The sequence below is a fragment of the Equus asinus genome, chromosome 24, assembly GCF_041296235.1.
Source record: "Equus asinus isolate D_3611 breed Donkey chromosome 24, EquAss-T2T_v2, whole genome shotgun sequence".
In the NCBI taxonomy this organism is placed as follows: domain Eukaryota; kingdom Metazoa; phylum Chordata; class Mammalia; order Perissodactyla; family Equidae; genus Equus; species Equus asinus.
Genome location: NC_091813.1, coordinates 22,183,393 through 22,210,327, shown reverse-complemented (window position 1 = coordinate 22,210,327; position 26,935 = coordinate 22,183,393). Strand labels below are relative to the sequence as shown.

At 36.9% G+C, this 26,935-nt stretch overlaps 1 long non-coding RNA gene and 1 pseudogene across 2 annotated transcripts; one reads left to right on the top strand and one right to left on the bottom strand.

Moving 5' to 3' along the window:
• LOC139041822 (uncharacterized) lies at positions 1-26,935 on the top strand. Of its 2 annotated transcripts, XR_011497799.1 has the most exons (5): positions 1-132; positions 14,201-14,247; positions 21,236-21,372; positions 24,120-24,182; positions 26,667-26,935. It is a non-coding gene; the product is annotated as an uncharacterized lncRNA (long non-coding RNA). The 2 variants fall into 2 exon arrangements; XR_011497798.1 differs by having other exon boundaries at positions 24,120-26,935.
• Positions 4,600-5,248, bottom strand: LOC106838848 (peroxiredoxin-6 pseudogene; annotated as a pseudogene).

Below are 26,935 nucleotides of genomic sequence, written 5' to 3'. Positions count from 1 at the left end.
GGAATTGCCAAAGTGCTTTCCAGTGGTTATACGACTTTCTATTACCACCAGCAGTGAAGAGGGGTTCCAGTTGCTCCAGATCCTTCCAACACTTCATATGGTTCGACTTTTTAATTTTAAGTATTCTAAAAGGTGTGTAGGAGTACCTCATTTTGCTTTTCATTGATCAATGATTTTGCGCTCCCTTTAATGTGCTTATTTGCCATGTTTGTATCTTTTTTCGTGAAGTGTCTGATCAATTCATTTGCCCATTGTGTTTATTGGGCTGTTTGTTTTCTTACAACTGAGTTTTAAGAGTTCTTTATATATATATACATATTCTAACTATCAAGAAATAGTAATAAATTAGAGTTATACACCTAAACAAATACTGTTGAAATTCTCTAAGGGAAAAGTTAAGCATCCTACAATCATCCAAGCAGAAAATTGGCACTTGTAAAGGAAAAAAACCCAACTGATTTTAGAGCTTTTTTTCTGCTTTATTAGATGCTAGAAGAATTTGAAGCAGTATGAATAGCCTTAGTTTTTAAAAATAATTTATTTTTCTAAATATGTAATGAATTTAAACAGTTGGAAATTCAAAAGTGACAGAAAAGTGTACAGGAAGTCTCCTTCCACTTCTATCCCTCAGTTAGACAGTCAACCTCTCCACAGGCAATCAACTTTTGTCAGGTTTTTGTGTATATCCTTCCAGGTATATCTTATGCACATGTATGCAAATTCATTTTCACATATAATTGAACAATGCACGTTTTTCTTTTTGTTTAGCTGAACCATAAGTCTCAGAGATTATTCCTTAATAGTATAATAAAGAACTCTCTTATGAGTAGATGGCATCCATAGCACAGTGTATTAGCTATCTATTGCTGTAGAGTGCACCACATCACAACTCAGTGGCTCAAAACAGCAATTCTTTGTAAGTATAGCTTACGTATCCGTATGTGGCTGAGGATTGGATTATCTGTGTTGGACTTGGTTGGCAAATTCTGCTAATCTGGGTTTACTTGTGCTTCTGCGAATTGAATGGTGGGCTCTATTCTAGGTTGGGCTGGACTGAAACACCTTATTTGAAGACATTTCTGCTATTACCTTCCTCCCAAGACCAGTGGAATAGCCTAAGCATGTGCTTCTCATGACAACAGTAGAAACACAGGAATGAACAAGAAAAAAATACAGACCAATACCTCATGTGAATATAGATGCAAAGATCCTTTAAAAAATACTAGCAAATCAAACTCAGCAAAATATAAAGAGTGTTATATACCATGACCAAGTGAGATTTACACCCAGGAATGCAAGGTTAGTTTAACATCTGAAAGACAATTAATGTAATAAACCATATCAATAGAATAAAGAAAAAATGACCAGCTTAATTGATGCAGAAAAAACATTTAACAAAATTCAACACCCCTTCATGATGAAAACACTATACTCCCTAGGAATATAAGGGAACTTCCTCAAACTGATGAAAGGCATCTACAAAAAACCCATAGCTCACATCACATTAAATGATAAAAGACTGAATGGTTTCCCCCTAAAGATAGAACCAGTACAAGGATATCTTTTTTTTTTTTTTTTTTTTAAAGATTTTATTTTTTTCTTTTTCTCCCCAAAGCCCCCCGGTACATAGTTGTGTATTCTTCGTTGTGGGTTCTTCTAGTTGTGGCATGTGGGACGCTGCCTCAGCGTGGTCTGACGAGCAGTGCCATGTCCGCGCCCAGGATTCGAACTAAGGAAACACTGGGCCGCCTGCAGCGGAGCGCGCGAACTTAACCACTCGGCCATGGGGCCAGCCCCAAGGATATCTTCTTTCACTTCTATTTAATATTGTACTGGATGTTCTAGCCACAGCTATTACTCAAGAAAATAAAAGCAATCTAGATAAGGAAGGAAAAAGTAAAAGTACCTCTATTCTCTGATGACATGATCTTTTTTATATAGAAAATCCTAAGAAATCCACCAAAAAAAACTAGTAGTGCTAATAGAAAAGTTCAACAAGGCTGCAGGATAGAACAATCAATTTTATATACATATACTAGCAATGAACTATCTGAAAAATGAAATTAAGAAAATAATTTCGTTTAAAATACCATCAAAATGAATAAAATACTTAGAAATAAATTTAGCAAAAGAAGTGTAAGAATTATATACTGAAAACTACAAGGTGACATCAAAGATGGTGGGATAGGAGTTCTCTACCATCATCCCCCTAGAGAACATCAGTTTTGGCAGTCACGCATGGACAAGAGTACTTTTGTGGGAGTTTGGGCATTCAGCAGAGACGTTCCAACAAACAGCTAGAACAAAAACATCCAAGAATAGATGCACCAAAGTGGGTAAGAGGAACAGTTTCACTTTGCCCACATCAACCCTCCCCCAAGGTGGCATGACTCATTGCCAGGACAGATCCACTTGGCCAGAGATTTTGCCCATGGGGGAAAGGGAGAGCATGTGAGTGAATGTTCAGCTTCCCTAGTGGTGCAGGAAGAGCCTGAAGAGGCCCACTTGTTTCTTTCTTGCCTCACCCAAAGTGCTGAGGTGATCTATAAGGCTGTGGGTTTGGGAGTGGCTAGGAGCATAGCAACCAGGGTTCAAAACTCATCAAAGGGATGATACTAGCTGCTTCATGGTTCTTCCTCCTGACTGACTTGTGAATTCCATCAGGAAGCTTGCCCACAAGCCACTGGGGATGCCTTGCCTCTGGGCCCTCACAACTGGCCCAGTAAAGCTGTCCTTCAGAAATGAAGGAAAGTTGAAAACTTTCCCAGACAAACTAAAGTTCAGAGTTCATTGCCACTAGACCAGCCTTACAAAAAAATCCTAAAGACATGTCTTCAAGCTGAAATGTAAGGTCACTAATTAGCAACATGGAAACATATGAAAATATAAAACTCACTGGTAAAGATAAATATACAATCAAATTCAGAATACTCTAATACTGTACTGGTGGTGTGTAAATTGCTTAATTCTAGTATAAAAGTTAAAAGATAAAGTTTTAAAAATTAGTATAGCTACAATAATTTGCTAATGGATACACAGTATAAAAAGATGTAAATTGTGACATCGAAAACATAAAATGGGAGGAGGAAATAAAGGGTATAGTTTTTGTAGGTGATTGAAGTTAAGTTGTTATCAGCTTAAAAGAGACTGTTATAACTGCAATATGTTTTATGTAAGTTTCATGGGAACTACAAAGCAAAAATCTATAGTAGAATCAGAAAAAATAAAAAGAAAGGAATCGGAGCTGGCCTGGTGGCGCAGTGGTTAAGTTCGCACGTTCCACTTCTCGGTGGCCTGGGGTTCACCAGTTGGGATCCCGGGTGCAGACATGGCACTGCTTGGCACACCATGCTGTGGTAGGCATCCCACATATAAAAAAGTAGGGGAAGATGGGCACAATGTTAGCTCAGGGCTAATCTTCCTCAAAAAAAAAAGAAAAGAAAGGAATCAAAGCATACCACTACAGAAAATCATCAAATCTCAAAGAAAGAAAGCAAGAGAGGAAGAAAAGAACAAGGGAATTACAAAGCATCCAAAAAAATATTAACAAAATGGAAATAGTAAATTCCTCCTTGTCAATAATGACTTTAAGTGTAAATGGATTAAATTTTCCAATCAAAAGACATAGAGTGGCTGAATGCATTAAAGAAAAGAAAAAAACAAGATCCAACTATATAATGCCTACAAAAGACTCACTTCACCTTTAAGGACACACATGGGGTGAAAGTAAAGAGATGGAAAAAGACATCATGCAAATGGAAACCAAAAGAGAGCAGGGGTAGCTATACTTACACTAGAAAAAACAGACTTTAAATAAAAAACTCTAACTAGAGATGAAAGTTATTATATAATGATAAAAGGGTCAATTCGTGAATAGGATATAACAATTGCAAATATATATGCACCCTTATTGGATCACCTAACTATATTAAGCAAATTTTAATAGATCTGAGGGCAGATTTAGACAGCAATGAAATAATGGTAGGGGACTTTAATACCCTACAATGCATAAATCATCCAGACAGAAAATCAATAAGGAAATATAGGACTTGAACTACACTTTCAACCAAATGGACCTAACAGACATATACAGAACATTCCATCCAACAGCAACAGAATATACGCTTTCTTCTCAAGCACACATGGAAATTTTCTGAGACAGGTCATATATTAGGCCATGACACATCTTAACAAATTTAAGAAGACTGAAATCATACCAAGCATTTTTTCTCACTACAATGGCATGAAACTAGAGATCAATAACAGGAAGAAGGCTGGAAGTTTTACAAATAGCTGAAAGTTAAACAATGTACTCCGAAACAACCAATAGGTCAAAGGAGAAATCAAAAGGGAAAACAAAAAATATCTTGATATAAACAAAAATGGAAATACAACCTACCAAACTGTAGCAAAAGCAATTCTTTTTTTTTTCAGTGCTATTTTTATTTAATAATCCAGAATATAGCAACCTAAAGACCTTGGCTATGATTACACCAGGATGTTTTTATAGAATTACTGCAGAAAAACATAACTGGCAGCTGGCATCCTCTGGCTCACTGTGCTAAGTGAGCAGCTTCAGCACCAACTTTTTGGAGAGACTTAAGGCTGGGGAGGGTAGCAGAGGTATTTCTTGCCAGACAGGAGCTCTTTGGTGACGACTCCTTTAGGGGAAAGTTTGGAAGGGATGATTGGAAGGACCACCATGCTATCTCCAGTCTTCCAATCAACCAGGGTGTCAAACCACTTTTTGGCTATCAGCTGGAGAGAAATAGCTACTCCAAGAATCTCATCAAAGCATCTGCCAGTGGTGGCTGTGTAGAGGATAGATAACTTCAGTTTCTTATTAGGACCAAAAATAAACACCACACATGCTGTCACAGGCATGCCCTGTTCCTCTTTCTCTACTGGATTCATCATGCCTACACAATGGCCAGGTCCTAATCCTTTTCATCAATGATGGGAAAAAGTAACATTTCTGTGGGCTTCTTACCACTGTAAACATTGATATCCTGCTTCAGGCAAGATTGTGTATTGAAAGGGAAATCATCCCAACATTCCTCTTGGCAAATTTTGGTGCCAGCTTTGTGGCTTTGTCAAGCTCTATGGTACATACTGGAATAAAGTCCCAAGGGTGGGAGAAGAGAATGCTCCATGTGTCTCCCAGATAGTTGTGGAAATGGATGGGGCCAATGGTAGTATTGGCCTCAAATTTGGGAGCCTCGTCCCCAACAAGGAGACCTCCTGACATAGCAGAAATGGTGACAAGGGAGGATAAGAAGGCACAGCAACAGCAGCCAACAGCCAGCTGGCTCTGGAGATGGAGGTCAAAAGCAGTTCTAGGAGGATAGAAATGAATGCCTACATTAAGAAAAAAGAAATATTCATATAAGCAAGCTAAATTTACACCTCAAGGAACTAGAAAAAGAAAAACAAACTAATCCCGAAGTTAGAAAAAGCAAGGAAATAATAAAGACTAGAGCAGAAGTAAATGAACTAGAGACTAGAAAAACAATAGTAAAGATGAACAAAACTAAGAGTTGGCTTTTTGAAAAAGTAAACAAGATTGACAAACCTTTAGCTAGCCTAACTATGAAAAAAAAGAAAGAAGACTCAAGAAAAGATAAAATCAGAAATGAAAGAGACATTACAAATGACATCACAGAAATACAAAGATCATAATAGACTACTATGAATAATTATATGCCAACAACTTGGATAACCTAGAAGAAATGGATAACTTCCTAGAAGCATACAAGCTACCAAGACTGAATCATGAAGAAATAGAAAGTCTGAATAACTAATAAGGAGATTGAATTAGTAATCAAAAATCTCCCAACACAAGAAAAGCCAGGACCAGATGGCTTCACTAGAGAATTCTATCAAATATTTAAAGAAGAATTAATGCCAATACTTCTCAAACTCTTCCAAAAAATTAAAGAACAAGGAACACTTTCTCATTTTACAGGGCCAGCGTCACACTGATACCAAAGCCAGACAAGGACACTACCGGGAAAGAAAATTACAGACCAATATCCATGATGAACATAAATGAAGACTACTAACAAACTGAATTTAATAACACATTAACAGGATCATGCATGATGATCAAGTTGGATTTATCCATGGGATGCTAGGATGGTTCAACACACACAAACCAATAAATGTAGTATGATACATTAATGAGGATAAAAATTGTGTGATCATCTCAATAGATGCATAAAAAGCACTTGACAAAATTCAACACGTTTTCATGATAAAAACTCTCAACATATTATGTAAAGAATGTACCTCAACATAATAAAGGCTACATATGACAAGCCTACAGCTAACATCATCTCAATAATGAAAAGCTAAAGGCTTTTCCTCTAACATCAGTAACAAGACAGTGCCTATTCTTTAATCACTGCATTCTGTTCACCATATTACTAGAAGTCCTAGTTAGGGCAATTTAGCAAAAAAAGGAAAGGCATCAAATCAGAAAGGAAGAAGTAAAAATGTCTCTATTTGTAGATGATGTGGTCTTATATAAAGAAAACCCTAAAGATTCCACCAAAAAAATGTTAGAACTGATAAACAAATTCAGTAAAGTTTCAGGATACAAAATTGACGTATGAGAATCAATTGTGTCTCTATACACCAACAATAAGTTATCCCAAAAAAGATATCAACAAAACAATCCCATTTACAATAGCATCAAAAATTATACTTAAGAACAAATTTAACCAAGGAAATGAAAGGCTGTACACTGAAAACTATAAACAATGAATAAAGAAATTGAGGAAGACACAAATAAATGGAAAGATATCCCATTTTCATGGATTGGAAGAATTAATATTTTCATGTCATTCATACCCAAAACTATTGACAGATTCAATGCAATCCCTGTCAAAATGCCATTGACATTTTTCACAAAAATAGAAAAAACAATGCTAAAATTCATAAGGAACCAAAAGGGTCCTAAATAGCCAAATCAACCTCGAGAAAGAAGAACAAAACTGGAGGCATGACACTTCCTTACTTCACATTATACTACAACCTGTAGTAGTCAAAACAGTATGATATTGCCATAAAAAACAGACACGTGGACCAATGGAACCGAATAGAGAGCCCAGAAATAAACCCATACATATACGATCAACTAAACTTTGACAAGCGTACCAACAACACACAATGGGGAAAGGATAGCCTCTTCCATAAGTGGTATTAGGAAAACTGGTATTAGGATATTCACAACGGACCACAGAAAAGAAGGGGAAGTCTGATTCTTTTCAAACACATTTTAGGTGCATGGATTAATACATGCTGAACACCAACTTTGAGAAACTACAAAGACCTTTACCTTCTTTTATATTTTTCCAAATATTGATCATTCTTCATTTCCTACATTTAGCGAAAGTATGGGATGAGTAGAAGTCTGCAAGCCAAGAGATCTTACAATGTTAAGATAAAATGAAAAATAAACCCCTGAGTGTTGGAACATCGTTGAAGAGTGCACAAGAGGCATTAATAGTGTTGGCATCTAGAATTCAGGGAATGCTATGATCTGAAGATCCTTAGGGAGCTATAATTGTGTTTGATGTGCCCTAATAAAATTGTGAGAAAGACAAATTTAGGCAATAATAAAAGCTAAGATTTGTTGAGTACTTTCTATGTATCAGGCACGTTCTAACTAGTTTTACTTTATTTAATGTTCACAATCCTATCCTGAAGGAAGTACTATCATTATTATTGTTTTACAGGTGAGAGAAATAAGGCACAGAAAGGTAAATTGTCTAACATCACACAGGTAGTAATGGTGGAGTACTCACATACCTGCAGACTGATACAAGAGGTCATGCATTTAATCTCTATACAAAGAGTCATCTAATCATGGCGGGCTTGAGTTCATTCAAAAATAAACTGGAACTCAGAAATAAATCTTCACGTATATAGTCAATTGATCTTTGTTGAGGGTATCAAGAATACACAATAGGGGAAAGACAGTCTCTCCAACAAATGATGTTGGGAAAACTGGATATCTACGTGGAAATGAATGAATGTAATGAATGAATTCCACCACTCACAAAAATTAATTCAAAACGAATTAAAGACTTAAATGTAAGACCGGAAACCATAAAACTCCTAGAAGAAAACAGGGAAAAAGCTCCTTGACATTAGTCTTGGCAATGATTTTTTGAAGATGACACCAAAAGCATAGGGAACAAAACCAAAAATGAACAAGTGGAACTACATCAAACAAAAGCTTTTGCAAAGAAAAGGAAATAACCAACAAAATGAAAGGGGAACCTATGGAATGGGAGAAAATATTTGCAAACAGTATATTGGATGAGGGGTTAATATTCAAAATATATGAGGAACTCATACAACACAATAGCAAAAAAACAAATAATTTGATTAAACAATTGGCAAAGGACCTCAATAGACATTTTACCAAAGAAGACGTACAAATGGGCAATGTTTAGATAAAAAGAGGTGCTCAACATCACTAATCATCAGAGAAATATAAATCAAAGCCACAATGAGATATCACCTCACACCTGTGAGGATAGTTTTTATCAAAAAAAACCAAGAGATAACAAGGCTGGTGAGGATGTGGAGGAAAGGGACCCCTAATACGCTGCTGGTGGAAATATAAACTCCTGGTGGAAAAACTATAGAAAACTGGAGATTCCTCAGAAAATTAAGAATAGAACTACCATATGATCCAGCAATTCCATTTCTGGGTATTTATCCAAAGAACACAAAATAAAAAATTTGAAGAGACATATGCACCGCTATGTTCATTGCAGCATTATAGCCAAGATATGGTAACAACCTAAGTGTCCACCAATAGATGAATGGATAAAGAAGATGTGGTAAATATATATAAAGGAATATTACTCGGCTATAAAAAAGAAGCAAATCCTGCCATTTATGGCAACATAGGTGAACTTGGAGGGCATTATGCTAAGTGAACTAAGTCAGACAGAGAAAGACAAATACTATATGGTATCACTTACACGTGGAATCCAAAAAAAAGTTAAACTCAGACACAGGGATAGAATGGTGATTGCCAGGGGCTGAGGGTGAGGGAAATGGGGAGATGTTGATCATAGAGCACAAGCTTTCTGTTATAAGATGAATAAGTTGTGAGGATCGAATGTACAGCATGGTGACTATAGTTCCTAATATCATATTATATACTTGAAATTTGCTAAGTGAGTAGAGTTTGCATATTATCACCACGAAAAAAAAAGTAACTGTGATGTGATGGAAGTGTCAACTTGATTGTGGCAATGATTTCACAATGTATACATGTGTCGAATCATCATGTTGTACACATTAAATATATAGTTTTATTTCTCAATTATACTTCATATAAAGGTGTTGGGGAGGGAGTACAGAACATTGCTGAAAGAAGTTAAGAAGACCTAACTAAATGGATAGACATCCCTTGTTCATGGATTGCAGGACTTAATATTAAGACAGCAATATTCCACAAATTGATCTAGAGTCAATACAATCCCTATTAAACTCTCAGTTGAGATTTTTACAGAAATTGACAATCTGATCCTAAAATTTGTAAAGAAATGCAAGGAATGTGGAATAGTCAAAAGGATCTTGGAAAAGAAGAACAAAGTTGGAGGATTCACGCACTTGCTGTCTCCAAAACATATTACTCAGCTGCAGTAATCGAGAGAATGTGGTGCTGGTGGAGGGATAGACTTACAGATCAATGGAATAGAACTGAGAGTTTGAATATAAACCCTCACCTTTATGTTCGGTTGGTTTTGGAAAGAGTGCCAAGACCATTCAATAGGAAAGAATTGTCTTTCCACAAATGGTACTGGGACAACTGGATATCCACATACAAAAGAAATTAAGTTGGACTCCTTCCTTACGCACATACAAAAAATTTAACTTCAAATAGATTGTAGACATAAATGTAGATCTAAAACTGTAAAACTCTTAGAAAAAACAAAGGAGTAAATCTTCGTGATCTTGGGTTAGGAAAAGCCCTTTTAGAAATGGCACCAAAAGCACAAACAATAGCAAAAAGTGTATCAATTGAATTTCATGAAAACTAAAAACTTTTATCCTTCGAAGGACACCATCAAAAAAGTGAAAAGGCAACCCACAGAATGGGAGAAAACACTTATAAATCATATATCTGATAACCAATTTTTATCTAGAATATATGAGAAACTTTTATAACTCAATAATAAAAAGAACCAATTTTAAAAGTGGGCAAAGGATCTGAATAGACATTTCTCCAAAGAAGATATACAAATATCAATAAGCCCATGAAAAGATGCTCAATATCATTACCTATTAGGAAAATGCAATCAAAATCGCAATGAGATAACGCTTCACCTCCACTGGGGTGGCTATCATCAAAAAGACAAGTAATAACAAGTGTCGGTGAGGAGGCGGCGAAATTGGAGTTCTCATACATTGCTGATGAGAATGTTAAATGGTGCAGCTGCTTAGGAAAACAGTTTGGTAACCCCTCAAAGTGTTAAACATAAGGTCATGATATGACTCATTAATTGCACCCCTAGGTATTTATCCAAGAAAAGTGAAAATATATTCACTCAAAACTTGTAAATAAGTGTTCATAGCAGCATTCTTCATACTAGACAAAAGTGTTTCCATGTTTTAGATAGTGTTTGGACATTGTTCCCCAGTATCCATCAACTGATGAGTGGATAAAAAAATATGATATATTTATACAGTGGTATATTATTTGGAAATAAAAAGGAATTAAGTACTAATACTTGCTATAACATGAGTGAATCTTGAAAACATTATGCTCTGTGAAAAAAGACAGTCGAAAAGGGCCACATATTGTATGATTGCATTTATATGAAAAATCAAGAATGGGAAGATCTGTAGAAACCGAAAGTAGGTTAGTGGTTACCTAGGGCTGGAGTAAGTAGTGGAGGGAACGAGAAGTGTTTGCTAATGGATACAGATTTCTTTTGAGGGTGATGAAAATCTTCTAAAACTGATTATGGTGATGGCTACATAACTGTGAATATACTAAAAAACCATTAATTGTATATTTTAAATGGATGAGTTATATGGTATGTGCATTATGTCTCAAGAAAACTTAAAAATAATAAAAATTTTTGAATTAAAAACATTATTGTAAAAGTAAGTTAAACATATTAACATAATTTATTCAGCATAATAATGACCATAATTAAGAGAATCCTGGGAGAGCTGTTTGGAAGTGTTGAACTTTGTCTGACAGATTAAAGTATTTGATATAAATATGGGCTGATATGGGACTGAAGACATTTCGTACAGAGACTGGAAATGCACGTATAAAACCCAGTACTTCCAGTCCCTCTTTTTCTAACTCATCTTCCATACTGTCACTCGAGAGATCTTTCTAAAGACAAAATTCTGAGCAGTTCACTCTCTGCTCAGAGCCCTAATGGTGCCTCCATCGCCTCAGAATAAGATCCAGACCCTTTAGTGTGCATTCATAGCCTCTCACACCACTTGCCTCAAACCCCTCCTTGCATCCCGTGCTCCTACAATACCAAAGTTCGTGGTGCCCTAAACATATCGTTTTCTTTCTTCCTGTCTCCCTCCATCCCTCCCCCCTTTCCTTATTTCTCTCTCTCACTCTTTTTAACTTTCTTTTTGCTTTCCTCTGAACACTCAATGCTCTGCTCAGAGAACTTTCCACACACATAGTTTCTTCGTCTACCTGGTAAACTCAGATTCATTCTCTAGTAGTCAGTTTACCATCACCCTTTCTTTGGAACATTTTGGCCTCAGACAGCATGTGCTGCTCCATCCTCTACGCTACCCATGACAGTCATGAGATGCACACTTATGTTACTGAACTTACCTCATGTATAATTATTTGTTTGCTTGGTTGATTTCTACATCAGACTATAGTCCTTTCTTCCCTGTGTCCTCAGAGCCAAGGAAAGCACCTACTGAAGGACTACATGGATAGATGGATGGATAAATCACAAACTAATTACAAAGTCTCAATCATCTACTTTAGACTTAGTGCAATTTGGAATATCTAAATCCTCAATCTGATGCCTTCCTAGCTAATAGAATTTTAGGATAACTTTTGAACTTTTCAGAAAAAAAGTTTAGAAATTATATCACAGCACTCTTAATGGAAACTGATCTTTCCCTTTCTCTCTTTCCTAAAGAAACAAAAAAGTCACTCTGTGTGAAGAAAAAAGAGTTAGAAAAATAATAAAACGCTTTTCATGACGTAGATTCAAGATTAGGATATTCACTGCATCAGACAATGGAATTTAGCTTGCTACTTCAGCAACGTGGTGTTATGAGAAATTTTGAAATTGAAACAAAGCTTAACAGAACTCTCATAAAGAAAATATATGTATAAATACTAATTTAGAGGTTGTGACTGAAATACGTTTTTAAAGAGTTGTTTAATATATATTCTATATGACCAATGTAACAGATTTTACAGTAAGCAATTCATTACAATTTCTTTTGGTCTTTGGGCAAAATGAAAAAATGTATTACATCAAAAGTTGAACCTAATATGAAAAGTACAGAGTTCCTAGTTATTCAAGCATGAAATATTATTTACTATAATTCTCAAATCTTTGCTGAATTTGATTTTCTCCTAAAATATGAGTTATAAATTTTTTCACGTCTATAATCTCATTATAAATTGACTTCTGGTTAAGAAAAAAAGGCACCCAACACATAAGTTTCCCTTTTATGATAAAATCTTTATTAAGAAAGTATTTTCATGCTCAAGAAAATTGCAACAATATATTGTCAATACAAATATTGCACAATTTTTGTTTTCAGTGTTTGCTTTTGTACTCCTAAAAGTTCACAGCTTAAAAACAGACCACAAGATATTAGATTTTTTAACAATTAAGAATTAGAGAAGTATTCCACTTTGTCTCTTGAGGGCGCATTTAGAGTCCAGTGTAGTCATCACTGAATCAAAGGCCCATCTCAGATCTGGTTGTCTTTTCTGAGCCCAAGTCTGCTTATTACTAAACTTTAACTAGTGGGCTTGCAAGTGGACCATGTTTAAAAAAATTTCCAGGGCATGGAATTTGGACTAGGCTTAGCCATTATCACAAGAAATGTTAAATTGCTTGGCACAGAAATACTTTTCCTATCTTAGAAAATTTTCATAGCCCTTGGTATTTTTCTTGTGGATCTTATGTCTTTCCACCTTACTTTATGGTTACTTATATGCCATACTCACTCCTTGTACTGTACTATATGGAAGAGACTGTGGTTTACTCGTCTTTTTATAACCCATAACACTTCTTACAGGGGTTTAGCACATAGGAGTTACCTAATCAATGTCATTTGAATGTCAAATTGTTTAATTAATTTGTCTTAACTTCTAGTGTAGAATTGCGATGATGCCAAAGATACGTTTAAAGAAAATTTTGTCTTCACCATGATTATAACTATTAATGGTACAGTAATTAAACTTGTTCTATAGTTCAACTTATATGCAGATATTGTTTTATTTCTCCCTCTAGTTCATTTGCTTGATTAGGCAGCTGCTCACTGAAATATTTCCTGTAAGAGGGCTCCTTGATGTTTCAGCGGCCTCTAGAGTATTCTGACACTTGTCCTTGGAGAATATGCAGGTGTGCTGCTGGCAGAAACCCACAATTTTGCTTGGAAGCATAAAGGTTGCCAGGGACCTTGCAATACCTGGTGTGTCTTCCTGGGACTGAAGCATCCTTTGTCAGAACATACATCTCAGCAGCCTGAGGAAACTGGCACTTGGGTAACCCACTCTAGGGAGCTGTGCTGATCATAAATCAGAGATTCAGGCTCACAAGGGATACACAAGATGACCTTCAAAATGTGAAAAGAAGATAATAGGATAAATTCCATTTACGTATGTTGTCTAAAAATTTGAATTAAATTGTATTTTATTATTAATGTTTAACATACAGATTGCCAAAAAAAAATGGTACTCAATATATTCTAAGGAAAGAAGGGGAGAGGTAGGTGCTGGTGCCCTCCTTACATTTTTTGCTTCAGTTTTTCAGACTTTACTCATCCTGACCTTAATCCTAACCATTACCAGATATAGCAGATAGAGTGAATACCCTGCCCCATACTTGGTGGGCCCACATGAGTTCAACTTAGTTGCCGTAAGCAGTTTGCAGCATCCTAAGAGCTTCCAACCTCTAACACCAGCATCTCTCTTCTCTACCTGGTTCTCCAGCACCATGGGAGTTCGCTCTGCCAGACAGACGCAATCCAGAAGTGAAGGTGAGTTAAAGCCACCGGGGACAAGCATTAATCAATGGGGAATGAAAGTTGGTGGATAAATGCCCCAGTCACCCCACCATCCAGGAAAAGATGATTCTGAGGTATGTCACTGCTGGGATTGAGTACACAGAAGCAATGTGCTCATTATCACCCTCTGTCTCTCACTGTGCCTACTCCCTCCCTTGTGCTTCTGAGGATCACCTCCTGAGAAGACAACCTGCACTCGGTCCCTCCCTTAGGGGCTGCTATTGAGAGAACCCAGGATGGAAGGGGAAGTGGATTTATGTAGTATGTCATCTAGTCGACTAAACTAAATGCTCACATAATGGATACATGTTTTAGAAAGATTTCTGCAAAGAAACTTCATAATGAAGATAATACTGATATGTAAGAGCTAGTGAACAAGAAACTCACATTGTTGACACTTCTCTGAATCCAAAAAAGAGCTCTTTGTCAGCCAAATTGCAAGATAAAAGTAATGGGAATCTAATCAGATCTAACGAGAAGTGGACAAAAAATCAAAATTGTCTGGGACTATTTTCAATAGGCATTTATATCCATTGTAGTGACAAACTTCACCCTACCTGTATATTGTGCCTTGAGATACTAGTTAATGCTAATATGATACATCACAATGAACAATACATTTAACTATATTGTTTATTTAATCTTTATTTTATTATGTTTCTATTTTTTTGTCTCATAATACTTCAAATACTACTAAAGTGGTACATGTACAATTTTATACATTTGCAAGTAATTTATAAATTTGTCCCTGCAGCACTTTCCTAAATGGGGGTACTTGCTCAGTTTTCTTTACTAATAAAAGTTCATGATCAAAAAACTTTCAAGACGACTATGTAAAGGATACTAGACTTTGTATGTGTAACTATCAGTGGTCCCCATGTTGAAGTCTAATTTTACAGATGAGAAAAGTAAGCTCGAGAAAGTTTAAGTAGCTTTTCCAGGATCACATGTCTGATTGATGGTAGAACCAAATTATCATGCAGGTCTTCTGATACTTAGTTCAAAAATCTTTCCACTCAGCCACAGAACGTGAGACCTCTGAAGTGACTTTATCTTGGTTTGGAAGGCACACTTGCCTCTGGCACAGATTCTTTTTTTTCTGTCTGCTCTCTGCCCCTCTCTCCCCAACGATCCACCTTGGCTCCCAGTTTCTTTGTATTCTTGACCCATTTATATTTATTGACATTAATCCATTCCTCCATGTGGACCTCTCTTTTACCTTCTTTTACTGGGTCTAGGCCATCTGGTTACCTTGTCTTAAATGGCAGCTCCATGCTATGTTTTGTCCTGCCTTATAGCCTTGTCTTTTCAACTCAATGCTACCCATGGTCCAACATGACAAGGTAATACGCACCAAGAGATCCAGATCCTGCTCCTGGGGTCTAATTTTGCTTTGAGTTGTAGGAGCCACGCATGCTGGTTGTTTTCATCTCACATGTTCTTGGTCCAGTGAACCCTACTTTAATCTCCAGTTTCCCTTGAAACTCTGAACTAATTTTGGTTCTGAATTCCTCTAGGATTAGAGGAGGGGTTGGAGGAAGCTGAGAAAATAATTTAGTTCCAGATCTACATCTATAAGTTTTTGAATTTAGTAACTATTATATTTTCATAGCTAAAATAATTAGGACCCCAGTGTAACACATAGAAGCAGACCACAAGGAAGTGTAAGGAATTACAATGGTTAAGAACATGGATTTAAAGCCAAAGTGTGATCTAGTTATTAATAGCTCTGCCATTTACTAGCTGTGTAAACTTGGGCAAGTCAGTTTACTTTTCTGTGCCTGTCTCCCCATCTATAAAATGGGAAGAATAATTGTACCTACTTCAGAAAAAAACCCGTGAATATTAAGTAATATAATATAGGTAAACCATTTAGAATAATGTCTTATGAATAGTAAGTGTTATATAAATATGGACAGTAGCATAATCTTCATGAAGTTTAAATCTTGGGTAGAAATTAATCTATTCACTTAACAAATGCCAGATGATGTATTTCTGTATACAAAATCGTGCTGGATATGTAGGCAATATGATAAAGTACAATACACAATACTTGACCTCAAAAGGGATGAGATAGGATGAAATTCTGAGTTAAAGCAGCAGAAGTGGTAATGGAGAGGAATGGACAATTTTTTAAAGTTAAAAGTTAGAATACGCAGGATATAGTGACCAATTAAATGTGGGAGTGAAAGAAACAGCGATGTAAAAAAAGGCTTTTTCCCCCATCCTTCAGCTTGTACGTTTACATAAACTATGTTTTGGAATAAGAGAGGAAATGCAGAGGGAGGAACAGGCTTTGAATGGAAGATAATGAGGTTGATTTGGACAGTTCTAGTTTGTGGTGCCTATAAGTAGAAATGAACCTGGAGCTCAGGAAAAGGAACACTGGAATTCTAGTTGAGATGATTGTTGAGGACGTGGAAATCATTGAGCTCACCAAGGGAAGACATTTAAAGGAAGAAGAAAATTCAAATTAGCCCAACATTTAAGAGAGAACGGGAGAAGGATAAATCATCAAATTTGGAAAGAACAGTTAGAAATGTAGAAGCACCAGCAGAGTGTAATATCATGGAAATAAAAGATGAAGAAAAATCCAAAGGTCCAACAATGGCAACTGCTGTGGGGAGATTGAATAGGATGATGATGGAAAATAAACCCTTGAAAACGATGATTAGGCAATAATTGGTCACAGTGGATTGGTAGAGATAGTACACACTGTGGGTAACAGCAATGATTTAGATGGCACTCATAGGAGGAAATTGGAGTTTCTATGCTGCCACCCACTCGCTGATCTGCTGAGCAGCATACTAATACTCTCTAAGCCTCAGTGTTCTCATCTGTATAAACAGAGCTGTTAATGATGTCTATCTCATTGGATTCACAGAAGATTTAAATGAGATAATACATGTAAGCTGCACAGTGCCTGGCACACATTAGTCACTCAACAAATATTAGCTATAATTATTAATAATGATATTATTGTAAACGAGTTAAGGAGAAAATGGGGGGTTAGGACATAGAGGCTTCACAAAAAGTGTACAAGAAAGAGAAGGGGAGACACGAAGCATTCACTCGAGTAGGAAGCAGTGTCCAAGAAGGGATTTTTAAATTCTAGAATGGAGAGAGGCTTGAGCATGTTTTTAGGCAGAAGGGAAAGAGACAGTAATTGAATAAAAATACTGTTAAAAGGAGAGTTCTTTATTTAGAGAAAATATTCTCAAAATGGATAAATTTCACAAGGAGATAATATGACAAGTTCAATAAATCAATAACGAAGAGCAATATTTGTGTTGAAACATCTATGGGTGAATCTAATTTATGAAACCACCTACAATTTGTTGGCTGTTCACAAGCAAAGTAAACGTTTCCTCCATGGAGTGCTTTCAACTTGCATTCTTTACTGATTCTGAAATGAATATGAATTCTTGAAAGAGGTGGCTAAGAATCCAGGCAGGTTTGCCTTGATGGGACATCACCTCTTTCCAGCAGTTTTTCTAGTCATATGAGAAGTGGAAAGAACTGAGAGAAAGAGAGAGACAGAGAGAGGAAGAGGGAGAGAACACGAGAGAGGAGTGCATCAGCAAACCATGCAGTCAATTCCCCAAGCAGCTCCCAGGCTGTAGGGAGTAACTTCAGTAGGTAGGACACATTGAAGAGTATTGACTGCTTTGTTAGCCATAAATATTCAGCAAAAAAGTCAAACAGCGTCTTCCAAAATCAAAGGAGATCAGTGGGCCCACAATGGTCACAGAAATGGGAAAACAGAGGAGAATACAGGATTCATCTCAAGTTCGTTCTCAAGTAAGTAGCTTGGTTTAAAAAACAGGCAGTTCCAACATTATGTGTTAAAGAAGTGTGATGAACCATTTTGAGTGTCAGATACCATTTTGAGCTTTGCCAGAATTATCCTTATTCTTGTCACGCTGAAAAACCTAACAGCCACTTCACAATTTTGCCTAGAGTTGACCTTGCGGGCAAGTGAAGAAGATCCTTTTAGCTCAATTCTCTAGACCTCTCCAATCGCAGTACTCCCTCTCTCCAAAGGAGCTCTGGTCCGCTGGTCAGTGGGAAGAGTGATGGGGGAAATGAACCTCGCCAGACCTCTCTCAGGGTGGCAGAAGCAGCACACAGCTCACTTCAGTGAAAGCTTCTCTGTTGAATTCTCACTTTCTTCTTGGCCAACTATTGTTAGCAGGAAAAGAATCTAATAGAGCAATTCATGCTGAGTTGCTGATGACTGATAATAGTTTATTATGATATCCCTTCAGGCTATTTACATTTGAGCAAGAGAAAGCATTGACTCTGAAGGTAGGAATTTTAAGTGCCTTGGCATGCTCTAGGGGAGATGTGTGAAGACTTAGGATTCTTCCTATCACTTTACCAATTATAACACATAAACAACAGCCTACTCTTAACTCTGACAATTCTTGGCAAGTGACAAGGCTGAGGATACTAAGAACAATAACCATGTAACCAGGGTTCCAAACCTTTCTAGAAAGAAAAGTCTTCATGACCTAGGAAAACAAGGTGAAATTACCTCCTTCCTTTCTGTAGCTCTCATCACAGATTAGCTGTGATGATTAAATGTATCTTGCACTAAGTTTTTCCAATTTGTTGGTTAAAAAATGTATCCCCACTGTTATTCTAATTGGAGAAAAGAAGAATGAGGAAGAATGTGGTTCATAGAAACTGTGCTTTATAAAAGTAAATCCTCAGGCCACCTTCAGGAAATAAAGAATTTTCATTGATGAAAAACTTAGCATACAAAAGCACTGAAGATATATTTATAGTCAGGTACTAAAATTTGTAAAAGCACAAAAAGACAGCATACTAACTGTTGTGGGCAAATATAAAGGAGGAGACAGTAAGAATGCTACTAAATACATGAAAACAAACATGGAAAACATATGAAACCCAATGTCACTCTGTGTGTGCGTCTGTGGACACAATGCAGATAAGTGGCATAATAAAGTTATCAAACTTTGCTTTAAGGCAAAGATAATAGAAAGCCCTGTCTTTATGTAGAGCAATTGATTTTACAAATGCTTTTTTCTTCATTTGATCCTTACAACTCCTCTAAGAACTTAAGTATTAAAACACTAGAAACTCAAGTGCAGCAGAGATCCAGAGACAAGAAGGGAACCTTGTCTAAAAGGTCAAGCAGCAGGTGGACGGTAAGGGGGAGGGGTGAGAGAGGAGTCAGGACAAAGTTTTGCCATTTAGCATCATTATTGTCTTAAGCATCATTTAATTATACCCTCTGTTTGTGGAAAGTTAAGGTTACTCAAGTCACAATAATTTCTCACTTTTTCATGTACAAAACATCTTACTTCAATTTAAGTATTCACCACTCCTATGTATTGAGCCCAGGATAATATCACATGTGTGAAATGACACATATATAAGGTTATTTGTTCTGCACTGTTTTTAAGGGCAAATATTTGAAAACAACTTAAATGTCTATCAACAGAGGACTGGGTGAATAAACTATGGTTCAGCCGTATCACAGAATACTACGCAGCTGTCAAATAGAATGAAACAGCTCTCTATTGATATGGAAAGATCTCTGTATTAGCTTCCTAGGGCTGCCGCAGAAAGCGCCACAAACCATGTGACTGAAAACAACAGAAATTTGTTGTATGACAGTTCTGGAGGCCAGAAGTCCAAAATCAAAGCGCTGGCATGGCCATGCTCCCTATGAAACTTGTAGTAGAGAATCCTGCCTTGGCTCTTCCTAGCTTCTAGTGATTTGCTAGGAAGCCTGGGTAAATAAGGACACCAGGCACATTGGATTAAGGGCCCAACCTACTCTGGTATGCCCTCATCTTAACTAATTACATCTACAATGACTTTATGTCCAAGTAAGGTCACTTTCTGAGATACTAGGGGTTAGGACTTAAACATATCTGTTTCAGGGACACAGTTCAATCTATCTCAATCTCCAAGATAAATTAGGGGAAAAAAGCAAGGTATAGAGCAGAGTATGTAACATGATACCTTTGTGTAAAAGAAATATGCACACACATATGACACAAATGTTTATAAATTCATTCAAGTACCTCCAGAAGGATTCATAAAATACTAGGGACTTCCAAGTAGGAGAATTGCATAGCTGGTGGAAACAATACACAAGAATCACACTTTTTAGTTATTACATTTTTGCACTTTTTGAATTCCGTGTTAATTAATTTTTTTAAATCTCCTCTCACAACTATTCTTCAGTTACCTTGAATCTATTTAACATTCAATTCCCTCAAATGTTAGGAGAAGGTATTCAGATCTTTTCTTCTGAGCTGCTCTGGCAAAATTAATCCAAGACAGAATTTACTCAGCGTAATGCCAGTCCGAAATATTAAGGCGAGAGAGAAATCAGAACCAGGATGAAAGACTGGGCTCCAAAATTACGCAATCAGAATCTAAAGCGAAGCAGATATATACTGCAGAAAGTGAGTTCAGATTGTCCAACAGGATTAAGAGGATTATCATTATCATGGATGTGAAGCAAAGTGGAGGTCATGGTCAGGAGTGGCCAGGCAAGCCCCACAGTTGCGGCTCCAAGTGCAGTATTTCCAACAGCTTCCAGTCCTAAGAATCATCTTTTTTCTGCATACAGATTCCCAGGCCTCTCCCCTGGAGAGGCTGGGTCAGTCAGTTTGAGGCTCTAGCCATAAAATGTGAATGTTTAACACATGCAGAGAGAGAAAGTTTGGAAAACACTGAAGAGCAGAGAGAGGAAGAGAGCATGCAATGACTGTCCTTGGTGGTATCTCTTTCTCTACCTGACTGCTTAAAACCACCCCGATCCTAAGACGTAAGCAAGATATTCAGTCCAGGATGCCTTGGAAGGCCTATCTTATGCAGACCATCCCACTGTTATCCTTTATTCATTTCTGCTTTTCCCTGTAATTCCAGTGTAAAAAGGTCTCTCACACAGGTGTTTATTTCGTCCTGCATCATTTAGGTCCTGTGGGAAGACAGTTGGCCTGATATTCCAGAAAGTTTCAAGACAGAGCAATCCTGCGAGATTAAGACTTAGAATGGAATTGGTAATAGGAGAAATAAAACTACTTCTCAGGATGAAAACGAGGTATTTTACAGGTACAGAAGTAAGAAATATACTGTTGATAAAAAAAAATTCCGAACTGTATTTTGATGCAATTTGTTCTGTAAGGAATAAATAGTATGCTGTCTAAACAGGACTGGTAGTAAAATAAATTTGAGAAACACTGGTAATATTCCCTTCTTAAAGATTCACGATGCATATTATCCTAGCTAAGGCTCTAAGAAGTCCTAGATGTGTTTAACTTTGTTGAGTTCAGAGTTTAAAAAGTATACTTGACTACAGATCATTTTTTTAGATTTTATTTATTAAAGTATTCTTGCAAATCTGAGATTCCAGGGAGCACAGTTTGGGAAACGTTACTGTAAATACTTTCATATCTCATTTGCCAAGAGTTTAGAGAGTAGTTTTGGAAAGGAAATGTTTTCATAGAAATGAAGTCAGCTGAGTGGGTGAGATAGGACTATTTATGGGAGCATTTATTTATTTAACAAACATTTATTGAACACCGTCTAGAAGAATAAACTAGACAGTATTTTTTTCCATAAAACATAGAAACATAGGGATTTTTTTTACAAACTTCTGTATTAACATGTAATATTTTGTAATTTTGTTTTAAAAAATTGTGGACATTTTCTGATATATTCTCCTTACAGAATATTCACAGTTTGATTAGCAAGAGAGCATACCAGTTTGTTGGGCCAATAAATGTTGATTTATTGGCTCAAAAAAGTACCAGGTTATGAGAACATTGATATATTTATTTTTCAAATTTATGGAACGACAAATGTTTAGTTTTATAATGAACTTATTTAAATTTCAATAAAATATTAGAGTTAATGACAAACATAAAAATATCTAAGGTAGAATGCGGCTTCCAGTTAAACATGGCAAATTGAGCCTGGGTTTTTTTTCTATACTCTCCTAACACCCCCCACACACAGTAACAAAGAAATAAACTCACTATGACAGAGGGAACAGGGTGGGTAATAACAGAGGCCAAGAGATACCCACAAGATTTTAGAAGATGGAAAGTAGACAAATGAAAGGTAAGGACTTAGCTCAGGAGAGAAAGCTGAGGCCTAACTGCCTCAATGAGAGATGCCCAACAGGAAGTGCACCAACAGGACTATAAACGCCATCAAGTTTCTGGATTGAAGACATTGGTTTTCCCAGAAGAATTAGGTGTGGGATGGGGCTAAAAACTAGAGAATTAACTGAAAGACTGTCAGCAGCAGCTGGACCTTCCAGATGCCCTCTTCAGCCCGTAGAGTCAGCACGTGCCCCAGCACCTGGTGGAAGGCAGGAAGAAGAGCCAGATCTACCAGGAAGCTAATGAGGCCCAGGCCTCAGCCTCCCCACTTGCACAGGTCCCTACCAAGGCTCTGTATTTAATTTTGCTTCATAATTTTCTATTTTTTGCCTAGAAAAGGGCCTCCCAAATTATACATGTTTTAAGCCCCCAAAAACCTAGATCCACCCTAGACAGGGTAGAGAGGTTGGATCAAGAGACACCATACCAAAAACAAGGGGACTGTGTGACAGTCTGCATGAAAAGCAGTTCCCTTCCACCCCTGCCACAGCTCAGCTCCCAAAACACTGGTGGCCAGGCTTATGCTCCTGGGCAAGAGACTAGAAAACACTGAGCAGCTCAAAATCAAAGCTCTACAGAAACTGACATTTATGGGGACCCAACTGTCTCTTTAGGGGATCCCTCCCCGACCCAGTCTTCCTACAGCAAAGCTCACCAATTGACAAATCCTAGAGCTTAAAAGCTTCAATTTTAAGTACAAATAGACAGCCAAGAATCACTAGATAAGAACCACCAGAGAAAAGCCTCTAACATAATAGACAGAAAAAAAGCAGAGGAAAACTTCAACAACAAAAACAAACCTTATAACGAACATCTTCAGAAATAAAAGAGAAAATATTGCCTCCATTTAAAAAAGTTTGTATGTATACGTGTGTGTATATACACAAATATACATATAAGTGTGTGACTATGTATATATATACACACACAAATTCAAAAAATAAGACAAAAGTGTTGGATATTTAAAATATGATAGAAGATAGATTGAAATATAACTGAGGAAATTTGAATAATGACAAGGATTCTAGAAATAAAGTATGGAAAAAATGAAGAGGAGGAAATTATCAAAGAAATAGTATAAGCAGACATCTTAGCTGTGGAAATCTGAGTCTAGTAAATTTTCCAGCACAATAAATAAATCATAACAGTAGTAGCAATAGCCAATGTTTACAGAGGGCTTGTTATGTGCCCAACACTGTTCTGACCAGTTTTAAGTATTACTGCCATCCTCCCCCAGACCCTATGATGTGGGCACTAGTATTATATTCATTTTACAGCCAGCAGAGGCTCAGAGAAGTTGAGCAAACTGTCCAAAGCTATAGAACAGATTAAATGATAGACCCAGAGTTCTGGCTCAAGAATTTGTGTTCCTAATTACCACACGTTCCTGCCTCTCCAGAAGAAAAAGATCTCGTGAAAGCCCAATTATTTTGAAATTTTAGAACCCTAAGGCTTCCAGTGGGAAAAAATAGGTCATGTACCAAAGACTGAGAATGACAATGGCATCAGAATTCTCAATAGCACTGCTGAAAAGCAGAAGGTGATGGAGCGATGCCTCCAAATTTCTTAGAAAAAATGATTTCCAACCTAGAATTCTATACCCTGGCTCTCCATCAAGGGTGAGAGTAGAATAAAAACATTTTCAATCATGAACAGTTGCAAAAATTTACTTCTTTTTCTCTGTTTCTCAAGAAACCATTGGATGAAATCAAGAAAGAGGAAGATGTGGCATCCAGGAGAGGAGATCCACAAAAAGTGAGTGGAGGAAATCCTGGGAAGATGATAAAGCAGGATAACAGCTGTGCTGGAGGCTGGGAGAGCTCAGAGAAGACTGGAGCAAGAGTAAGAGGTCTCTGGAAGGAATGATGAAAGAGGAAGAAGAGGAGGAGAAGGAAGGAAAACTTAGAGATTAGCAGCACTGTTTGACCATATGGAGACAAGTTTTATAGTTCTAGCAGCATGTTTAAGAATGGGTTAGTTCTCAGTACGTGGAAAACTAAACAAATGACAAAACAAGGCAATTTCAGAATCGGAGAAAATAATTAGTTGTACAAGAAATGAAAGGTAATCATAGTACATTTATGCCTCAGTGTTGAGTAATATTTATCTAGCTGTACCAATGAAAACATCAGAAATTTTATTATAACTCTACTAAGTGAAAGGAGGAAGGGGACATGTACCCTTCTTCTTTTCCTTTATCTTTTTCATATCATGGGTCACTTTCCGGAATTATTCAATTATTTGGCTACTTGTATATTTTTTACCTTTATACATCAGAATGTAAATTCTTAAGTATGGGGACTTTATCTTGCCCACTGGTATATCCCCAGTTATTTCCAGGAAGGAAGAGGGCAGGGAATGTATAATGGGGCTAAATCCCCATCCTTTAGAGTAGAAAATCAACAGGCAATGTCCAATATTGAAAAATCTAGAAGTAACAGTATAAGCATATCATTTCAAATAATACCAATAGAAACTGCTAAAATAGTTGAAAGTAATTTCTTCTGGGGAGCAGAAATTGGGAATGCAAAGGGATAAAGCAGGAGAGAGCTGTTTCGTTATAAGCCTTATAATATTTTCTGATTCTTAAATTATGTGTATTATTTTGATAAAAAAAGCATAAACTTTGAAAGGAGAAAAAATATAAATGGATACTATAAAATTATGTATAGCAAAATGGAGTTTCATTTTACATTTAAAACATTTTACAATAGTGTTTAGAATTACTAATTTCACAGCAATATATAGAATGAATTGAATGATGTAGGAGATTAAAGGAAAGAAAACCAGAAAGGAGACTTTGAGGTGATTGAGATGGTAGGTGAAGAGGCCCGGAACCGGATCAGTATCCCTAAAATTGGAGTAGTGACATATTAGAAACTATTTTGGGAGTTTAAAAATTATTTTAAAAGATATCCAAGTATGACCACATATTCCAGAGCCATCATTCATAGTCATTCTCAAGTAATTTTTCAGAATTTTAGAAATCGGGAGTGCAATTCTGTAACTTAAAATAAACACAAAAGAAATCAAAAGTTGGGGCCTCCCGAGTGGTGTAGCAGTTAGCTTCACACACTCTGCTGTCGCCTGTTCAGATCCTGGGTGCAGACCTACACAGTGCTCATCAAGCCATACTGTGGCAGACGTCCTACATATGAAATAGAGGAAGATGGGCACAGATGTTAGCTCAGGGCCAATCTCTCCCTGCAAAAAGAGAAGGATTGGCTGTGGATGTTAGTTCAGGGAGATTCTTCCTTAAAAAAAAAAAGAAAGAAAGAAATCAAAGGTTACCCTCATTTGTAGCAATATTGCTTTCAGGACATTTTTGTAGTGCTAGTGTCCATGATGAGCAGAGTCTTTACAACTCTTTGGCACACAGGGTAACTTTCAAAGCATGATTTGGAATTGCAGTATCCATATCATATTATTATCTACAGTTCCACAGATTCAGAACTCACTAGCTTGCACAAGTCAGCATCCTCTGATTTTAAGGAATCAGCTGCTGTATTCCTGATAAAGACTTCAAGTTATTTCTCAGCCCGTTGACGGAGCAAAACACCTCATTTTTCCGGCCCTGTAGCATTTACCTTATTCTGCCTTGTATAATTTTGAATTCTTCTCATCCCTCTTACAAGTTGATAAAGTCATTTGGACCAGGATTTATGCCATATACATGTACGTGCTCAATAAAGATTTTTTGAGTTGAATTGAATATTCATATTTGTACATGCTTATAGAAATGTAATTATTTACTCCATTCAGTTTCCTCACTGAATAAGGAATTAAGCTAGATCAGTTGTTCTTAACCCAGACCGCACATTAGAAACATCTGGGGAACTTTGAAAATCTTCTGATGCCCAACTCCATAAGATATCCATAAGATATCTGGATAATTTCTTTAAAATTCCCCTTTTGATTCTAACAGAGATTAAGGACTGCTGAATTAGATGACCTATAGCTTTGGTTCTCAAACCTGGTTAAGTATCAGAATCACCTAAGAAGCTTCCTAAAAATGCATCCCTTCCAGCTCCAAACACTATGATTATGGGTAAGTGGCACTCAGACCACTGCAGCTGCTTTTGCTCATTCGGTGAATTAGATTTGACAAGTTACAGAGGCAGACAGCTCACAGTATGTGATTCACTCAGATACCATCTTAAGTTTGGACTTAGAAGAATTGTGGAACAAAGATCTGGTGAACTAGCAGGAAGAACGTAACCATCATTTCTCTCTACTTAGGGCCCCTTCCCCGAAGGATGTCTTATCCTCTTTCTACTTGGCTTCATTCCTGCCTAGAATGGAGATTTGGGGGTTGGAGCCAGTCAGCACCTTAAAGCTGGTTCCAAGATCCTGGGGAAGCAAACTTGGTAACATTACTGCCACGCTCTCTGTCATGCTGTGCTTGCAAAAGGCTGTGTTGCTCTTTCACCAGAAATAGGCATTATTTAATAGTGAATATGATCACCATTTCCTCCTTATACCACATGTTATAATATTCTTAATACTGT